Consider the following 8,474-nt stretch of genomic DNA (forward strand, 5'->3'; position numbering starts at 1 on the left):
ATCCACTCACCTCAGTCTCCCAAGGCGTGGGATTACAGGCTGAGCCACTGAGCCCGGCTCAGACATGTAATTTCATCCAGAAGTTTTTCAGTATGTACTAACCCTCAGAGAGTGACGCTTTTAAAATGTAGTCATACCTAGAAAAATATCAAATATGTAGCACTGTTTTGAGGGCTAAATGAACTAATACATAAAGCACTTAGGACAGCACCTGGCACATAGTACATACCATAAGAGTTTGTAATTATGGGCGCAGTGGCTCACGCCTAATTCCAGCACTTTGGACAGCAGAGGCAAGAGGATTGCCTGAGCCCAGGGGTTCAAAACCAGCCAGGTAACTTGGCGAGATCTCGTCTCTACAATAAATAAAAAAATTAGCTGGGTGTGGTGGTGCATGCCTGTGGTTTCAGCTACTTGGAAGGCTGAGGCGGAAGGATCACCTGCCCAGCAGATTGAGGCTGCGATGGCTGTGAGTGTGCACTGCACTCCAGCCTGGATGACAGTGAGACTCTCACTCAAAAAAAAAAAAAGTTTGTAATTATTCTTGTTGCTTTTCTAATGTAATTTTTTGCCTACTAGGGGTCTAATGTTATTTCCTATGTTTTTTGGCCATGTATATTTTTTCTGTAAATTACTTACTCAAATTTTTGCCCATTTATCTTCTTTTTTCCTTGTGATTTATAAGATCGCCTTCTTCTTTTTTTCTGGGGTGGGTAAGAAGCGGGCTCTGAGGCGGGAAGGGACCTTGGAAGGGCAGCCCCCAAGAGTCCTTTCAATATTCTGGCTGTTGACCTCTCGACTATGTGTGGTGATTCCTTTCGGCTTGTTGCGTTTGACGCCCTCTGTAGACGTTTTTGTTGTTTATAGGTTAGGTCTATCATCTCTGCCTTTATGGCTTCAGAATTTTGTTTATCTTAAGGCTGTCTTTCCAAGATTGTCAAACTGTTTTCCTGTATTTTCTTCTTAGACTTTTGAGATTTTTCATGTACTTTAAAAATGTTTATCTCCTCAGTATGCCTGGAATTGCTGTGTGCTAGGAGATGGGACGCTACTTTTGTTCCGAATGAGTGTCTGGTGGTCTCTATGCTATGTATTGAGCAGTTCAGTCTCTGTTCTTTCAAAGGGCCATGATTAGGAGCTTCTGGTTCTCGGCATATGCATGGGCATGGCTTTGGGGTCTTTGTTCCAATCCATTGATCTGTCTGTTCCAGGGTGAGTATCATGCTACAACTTGGCAGTATTTGATCTGGTAGAACCACTTCTTTCTTGCTCTTTTCCAAATATTTCTGGACTTTCTTGCGCATTTCTTCTTTCAGATGAATTTTAGAATCAATTGATTAAGTAAAAAATCGTGTTTAGATGGGACTGTGTTGAATTTATGGATTGATTATGGGAGAACTGAGAGCTTTATAATCTTGAGGCATTCCATCTGGGAGCATAATAGGTTTCTCTCCTTATTTAACAATTCTATGTCCTTAGTCAAACTTTACATTTTTTTCATATGGATCTTTTCTGGGGTTGTCTGTTTGTCCATTTTTAATTTTATTTTTGCTCAGTTTATACTTGGATATTTTACACTTTTAAAATTTTTTTTGTGAATGGATTTGTGATTACATTTTGGTTATAATTGGTTCTCGCTGGTCTATAATAATAGCTAACACCCATGGGCGTCTGCTGTGTGCCGTAACCGTTCTAAGCATCTTATCCCTTATTATTTCTACAACAAGCCTGTGCCTGGGTGATGTTATTATTTCTGTCTTGCAGATGAAGAAGCTGGGCTTTAGAGAGGCTCACGAACTCACCCTGGCCACGTGAGTGCCAGGTGGCTGAGCCTGCAGCCCCACCTGCGCCACACCGTGGGCTGCTCGTCGAGCCTGGTGTCAGTTGCAGCCGCTTCTTTAGTGGAGTCTCTTGACTGTTCTTGGTAGACAGTCTTGTTGTCTGCAAATGATGACCCTGTACAGCTCGTCGTCTTCCCTGCTCCTTGTTGGGTCCCCAGTTTCACAAAGGTCACGCCATCATTCCTCAGGAAGCCCGAGCCAGGCAGTTTTCCCCTTTCCCTGCCATTCTTTTCTGTGAGGAGCCCTTGGAGCAGGTCCGGGGCTGTGTCGCTGGGAATACAGGCTGGAGCACTCTCTGAGCAGTTCCCAGCACACCTTATTACTGTTAGTCAATTGAATGAACTTACGTCATCTCGCTGTACTGTGAGGTTTGGTTTTGTTTTGATTTTGAGTCGGAGTCTTACTCTGTCACCCAGGCTGGAGTGTAGTGGCACGCTCACAGCCACTGCAGCCTCAACCTGCTGGGCTCAGGCGATCCTTCTGCCTCCACTTTCCAAGTATCTGGAACCACAGGCATGCACCACCATGCCCGGCTCATTTTTTGATTTATTGTAGCAGTGAGGTTTTGCCAAGTTTCCCAGATGGTTCTTGAATTCCTGGGCTCAGGCAATCCTCTTACCTCGGCCTCCCAAAGTGCTGGGATTACAGGCATGAGCCAACATGCCCAGCCTGTACTGTGAGCTTGTTTTTGATTTTCTTAATCTTCCCTCTTTATTAATTGTATCCTTCCATCGCTCAAGCTTCTAAGTTTCTGATTCTTGGGTCCAGTGCGTGCACATCTCAGGTCTCCCTTTATCTGTCCTGGGCCGGGTTTTCCTTTTCTTGTCTTTTTTTTTTTTTTGAGTTGGCATCTCACTCTGTCACCCAGGATGGAGGGCCAGCGGCACGCTAATGGCCACCTCAGTGTCAACGTGCTGGGCTCGGGCAATCCTTCCACCTCAGCCTTCCAAGTAGCTGAAACTACAGGCGCTCGCTACCACACCAGGCTAATTTTTTGATTTATTGTAGAGATGAGGTCTTGCCAAGTTGCCCGGACTGGTCTCGAACCCACAGGCTCAGGCAATCCACTTGTCTTGGCCTTCCAAAATGCTGGGATTACAGGCTGAGCCATCGAGCCCGGCCAAGGATCAGATTTTTCTATGCCTGGTCAGGCTGACTTGTACCCTGGTTAAAATAGAGAACAATCATTTTGTGTTTCTCTGTAAGCATTCTCCAGCTGTGGAATGGCACTCCTATATGGGGCCCGCAGAAACCCTGCCTTGGTGGCCTTGTCTGTGGGGTTGTGGTGGGGGCTGGGCCAGGAGAAAGACCTCGTTTCCTGACTCCCCTTCCAGAGCCTGACCCTTGGCACCCATTGTGCTGCCTGTCCTGGTGCCCTCGGGCTGAGAGTCATGTGTGTGCAGCCCTGACCCTCTGCCACTGTGCACTCTCAAGTCAGTCTTGCTCCTGGCTGCCCAGGGGAGCATCTCCCTTCTGATCTGTGACTTCCTGCCTGGCCCTGAGCTACTACTGGTCGGCCCGACACCGCAGCCAGTGGCGTCAGGGCGGCCACTGCTGACACTGTCAGTCCGCCTGCGCTTGCCCCAGTCACCGTCAGCCGTGTCTAGTTGTGTTGTGCTTTCTTTTACAAAAAGTAAATCGTGTTTTCCCTTTAAAAAGTAAACTATGGGCCAGGCGCGGTGGCTCACGCCTATAATCCCAGCACTTTGGGAGGCTGAGGTGTGAGGATTACCTAAGCCCACAGGTTTGAGACCAACCTGGGCAACTCGGCAAGACCTCATCTCTACACTCAATCAAAACATTAGCCAGGCGTGGTAGCATGTGCCTGTAGTTCCAGTTACCTGGAAGGCTGAGGCGGAAGGATCGCATCGCCTGAGCCCAGCAGGTCGAGGCTGCGGTAGCCTTGAACATGCCACTGCACTCCAGCCTGAGCAATAGCATGAGACTCCAGCTCAAAAAAAAAGTAGCACATGCTCACTAAAGAAGATTTGGAAGATAAAGAAAATGTAAAAGAAGAAAGAAGTGCTTCTCACCACTGCCCAGCACGGTTCCTTTTAGCACCCTGGTCTGTTTCTTCTTTCGTTTTTTGCTCACGGACTCTGCTTTGAACGGCCGAATGGGTACTGCACCCAGTGTTTTTCTTGGGTGACGGTATCTCAGTAGCGTCTTACCTGCTGCCTTTGGGAACAAAATCGCAGATGGCTGTGTAGTATCCCTGTCAGCAGCAGGTCCTTCCCTGGTTGCGTGTGCCTCGGGCCCGACCCCGCGAGGGCCAGGCGCGTCCTCCTTCCCCTGCTAGCCCGTGTGGCTTCCTCACCCACGGAGCTGGCTGGGCGTCTGAATGGGAATGTTCTGCTGCACCGTGTCTTGTGGTGATGGCGTGCTGGTGGCTGGCTGAGAGGGAGCGTCTCTGTTTGCCTCGAGCTTTACTCCAGATCGGCCTCTCGCTCCTATCTCCCTTCAGCTCAGTGAGCAGAGCGGTGTGCACCTTCCCCTGCCGGCCTGTGCAGCCTCCGTCTGAGGGCCCCACGCCTTTCTGGACAGATGCCACTGTGGGCGTCGGCCCCACGAGCATGGCCCTGTCCCCATCAAGATGTGACTTGGGCCGCCCTTGGGTGGGTGCACAGCACCTGGGGAGATGTTCCCCAGCTGCCAGGCGGGGTGCTTGCTGGAGAGAGAACAGGCTTTGCCCAGACACATCCGCGTCCCTACCCCTGGCGACCCCGGCACCCGGCGGCTGGACCCTGGGGCCTGGCTGCCTCCCACTTTCGCCTGCCCCCGCCTGCGCCCGCCCCTTCCCCTTCCCCTTCCCCTTCTTTTTCCTGACTTCTGCTGACCTCCTGTGCCCTCCGCCGGTCCCTCCCGCATGATGCTGTCACTGCAGCTGTGCTCCTGCCGCTCTTCCCCAAGTGAGTTTGCGTGACTTTCGCACTGTGTTCCTGCTTTGGGACCCGCCGCTGTAATGATGTCAGTGGTGGAGGCCCAGACGGCGGCGGCAGCAGCAGCAATGAAGCCTGACGTGTTCTGGTGACTCCCTCCTTCCCACCCTTGCCGGCCGAGCCCACGGGGGCGCAGGGGCTTCCTCGAGGCATTTACGGAGGGGGCTGAAGGAAATCGGGGGGCCCCCAGGTGCCAACGGGGCCCGTGACCTTTGCTGCTATAATATCAGTGTTTCACCAACAGGGCGGTTCGGGAGCCCACTGGCAGCCCATCAAAAATTGATTTAATTGCAATTTTTCCTCCAATTAGGAGCACTGGAGCCCGACTAACTGGAGTAATGGAGAGTAATAAGGCTCAGATAAAAGCTTCCCTCGGCCGCCTTTGTATCCCGTGTCAGGGCCTGTCAGAGGTCAGAGGGCTTGCATATTCTATTAGGCAGCCTGGCCTTCATTTGTACAAATTAGTTTACCCAACAGTAATTAAAATGCCAGTGCGGGTTGGAGAGGCCTGAAAACACTTGATGGGCATGTTGGTGAATGATGTGACAGCCCTGGTGGCCTCCCTTGCCAAAGTGTGTCAGCCGGGCTCAGGCTGCTGAGGCCTGGGCCAGCCGGGCGGCTCCGGGCCGGCCAGGGCGCACTGCTGTGCCTGCCTCGGGGCCACTGGCCCTCGCTCACAGGCGGAGTTGTCTGTTCGTGTGTTGACGCGCGCATTCATTCGTTCGCATGCGTTTGCGTTTTCAGCGTGTGTCGAGACCCGCTCTTGGGATGGGGCCCAGACCAAGTCCACAGGTGGGGTGGGGCGGGCGGTCCCAGACTGGGCTCGAGTCAAGACGGGGAGTGCCCGTTCCAGCCCGCTAGTTGCTACCTGCGTGAGCTAGAGTGAGTCCCGTGAGCGCCAGAGCCTCGGTGTCCTCTCCTGCACGATGGGAAAGTGGTTCCTGCCGCCTGGCGTGACAGAGACCCGCTGAATGCTCTGCAACACTGGCTCTGAGCCTGGTGCGTGGTAAGTGCTCAGGAAATGCAGGTGTTCTTCAGAGGACCTCACCCACGGGGAGGCGGCGCCCCCCGCTTTCCGCCTGCCCACACCCAGCGTGTCTCCCTTCTCCCCGTCCTCCCCTCTTTCCTGGGACTTGCTGTCTTCTGTTTTCTTGTGAATGCCAACACGTGTCTGTGTCTCCTTGTTGGGCCTGGCGATGGTCCCTGTGGTGCCAGGGTCACGCGAGCACTCCCTTGCCAAGCCGGGTGGGTGCAGGGTCTGGGCAGGAGGGGGCGCTGTCAATGGTGGCTTCGGTGAACAGAGCTCACAGGGCCGGAAGGACGCCTTGACCTCTGGCTAGGCACGAGTGTGTGCTTGTGGGGGCGCAAGGCTGCACGCGCGTGAGAACGCCCAGGGGCTGTCAGTCCTCCTGGGCTTGTCTGGCTGTGCGGCTGCGAGGGGCCTCCACCCCCAGCCAGCTTGCCTGTGTCCTGTGTCACTCAGGCTCGAGTCTTTGGTGACCTGGAATCGTCCCTTAGGAAGCAGAGGGTCCGGCTCCGTGGCCCGCAGGGCCGGCTCCCTGGTGGTGCTGGCTTGGGCACTGCAAGGCCCTCCGCTCAGTTCCCCAGGCCTGAGTCAGGCGTGGCCTCTGGGCCGGGCGCTGGTGGGCACCGAGCACCCAGGACCGCCGGACGGTTGGTGATTGCAGAGGCGAGGTGTCCCAGGGGTGCGGTGAGGGCCAGAGGGAGGATGGCAGCCTTGCTGGGGGACCACTGGCTCCTGCCTAGCCCAGTGGGCGCAGGTGTGATGTCCTTGTCCCTGGGATGCCCTGCGGGGAAGAGGCGGGTTTTTCCTTTTCCAGCGGGTGCTTGTAACCCCAAGTAGAGGCAGAGGGAGCTTTCTCAGGAGGAGCCACAGAGGGGTGAGTGTTTCTGCCGGGTCAGTCTCCAAGTGTCTATGGAGAGCCTTTGGCGTGCGCGGGGTGGGGCCAGCTCCACGGGGGTGCGCGGGGCGGGCGGATGCTGCCGAACGGCCATTGGAGCCCTGGGGAGGTTAGAGCAAGGAGGCCGCCCACTGTGGCCACATGCCTCTTCCCAGCAGCCTTCTCTTCAGAGCACTTGTCGGGGGTCCGCATGTGGAGACAGCAGGCCCTGTGTGCAGCTGCCGCTTTGGGGGTGAATTCCCGGAAGTCTGGGCTCCGCTCTCCCCTTCTGTGCCACGGGAATAACACCTTCCGTCTCAGGACTCACTGAGGGCCGGGAAGCATCCTTGGCATTCCCAGCAGTGAGCCCATCTTCTCCACCCCACGTGTCTGTGGCACCCAGGAGCCTGGCAGGCACACCCTGGGAACCTGCCGGCTCGGAATGCTCCGGTCTGTGGCTGGGGCTTGCTGGCCTCATGGCCGTGGGCAGGGGGAGTGGGCTGGGGCAGCCGTGGCCACAAGCCGTGGGGAGGCATCGGGGTGGACAGGACAGTGTCTGCAGCCGTCCTGGCCTGGAGTCCGGCGGTCCCCGCGGTGTGGTGTGAGTCGGGATGTCCCAGTGGGACCTGCTCACAGTCGGGCTGAGGGTGCAAAGGCGGGTCCTCGCAAGCGCCCGGAAGATGCTCATCCCGCCGCCCCCGCTGCGGTGTGTGGGCCAGGTAGGAGGGCGGCGTGTCTGGGCGTCACGCCCAGGCGGCCGGGAGAGAGAGCCCTCCCAGAGATGACTGAGGGCGGACAGCCAGGGCCGGAGGCGCGGGCCCGAGTCAAGGCCCGGAATCCCAGGATGGACGTTCGCACCCCCACCCCAGCCCGCCCGCCTACCGGGAGGTCAGCGCGCGGAGTGGCAGGGATTAGCATTCCGGGTCCTCCCCTCTCTGTCGCCTCACCTTGTTGCTAATTTAGGCCTGTGGCCAGTCAGAGGCTGCGGTGGCCTCCTCAGGAGCTGTCTGGCTGGCCCCTTCACCTGGCCCCACTCCTCAAAAGTCTGGAGAGTGCAATTGCCCGCTCGAATGCTCTCCAAGTGGCTATTATGTCTCCAGCCTGAGGTAATTGGCTTTACCAGTTATTAATGGATTAGCCCCGAGAGAAGAACGTCAGAGGCAGGTGAGGGCGGCGCCCCCTCACTTTGTAGCTTGTTCTCAGGGTCCAGGCTGGGGGTCCCTGGGGGCGTGGCAGGGGTGGCTGTCTCTCCACTCTGGTTTCATGGCTGCTAGCGTTCCCGTGGGTGCGGAGGAAGCCGGGATGGTGGGGCGCGTCCCTGGAGCAGTGACGTGAGGCTGAGCACCAGGATGGCCGGCTTGGCCTTCTCGTGAGCCTGGGGATGAGAAGCAGACACCTGCCCCGCAGTTTGGGTTGTCAGCCGGCCTCACCCCGGCCCCTGGCTCCTCAGGCCCTTCCTGTGGAACTCCACGTCCTGCCCAGGCGCAGGGGCTGCGCCCCAAGCCGAAACCATGTCACTAGCATGTGTGGCGATATGGCCCTGTAGGGCCGAGGCCCGGCCCTGCCTCTGCTCCCGAGGACACGAAGTTTTCGACTCTGGCTTGCTGTTTAAGCTTTCCAACCTGGGTTTCCTGCAACTTCCTCCTCCGCCCGGCCGCTTCCTCCAGCAAGAGAGGACCTGGCTTACAGGTCAAGTCTTCGTCCTGCTGACGGCGGGCCTGGCCCAGCGCAGTGAGCCCTCATTGGGAGGCCTCTGGGAACCATGGTTGGCCTGTTCCTTCTCCCTGGCTCTT

General features: G+C 56.1%; 1 protein-coding gene across 1 annotated transcript in view; it reads left to right on the top strand.

Annotated features, from left to right (window-relative positions):
• The window catches only part of FBXW4 (F-box and WD repeat domain containing 4), a 75,654-nt gene that overhangs the window by 53,118 nt on the left and 14,062 nt on the right, over nucleotides 1–8,474 (top strand). The gene's annotated exons all lie outside the window — the stretch shown is intronic.

The sequence above is a fragment of the Carlito syrichta genome, unplaced genomic scaffold (genome assembly GCF_000164805.1).
Source record: "Carlito syrichta isolate Samal-C Ts95f unplaced genomic scaffold, Tarsius_syrichta-2.0.1 Scaffold170050, whole genome shotgun sequence".
Taxonomy (NCBI): Eukaryota; Metazoa; Chordata; class Mammalia; order Primates; family Tarsiidae; genus Carlito; species Carlito syrichta.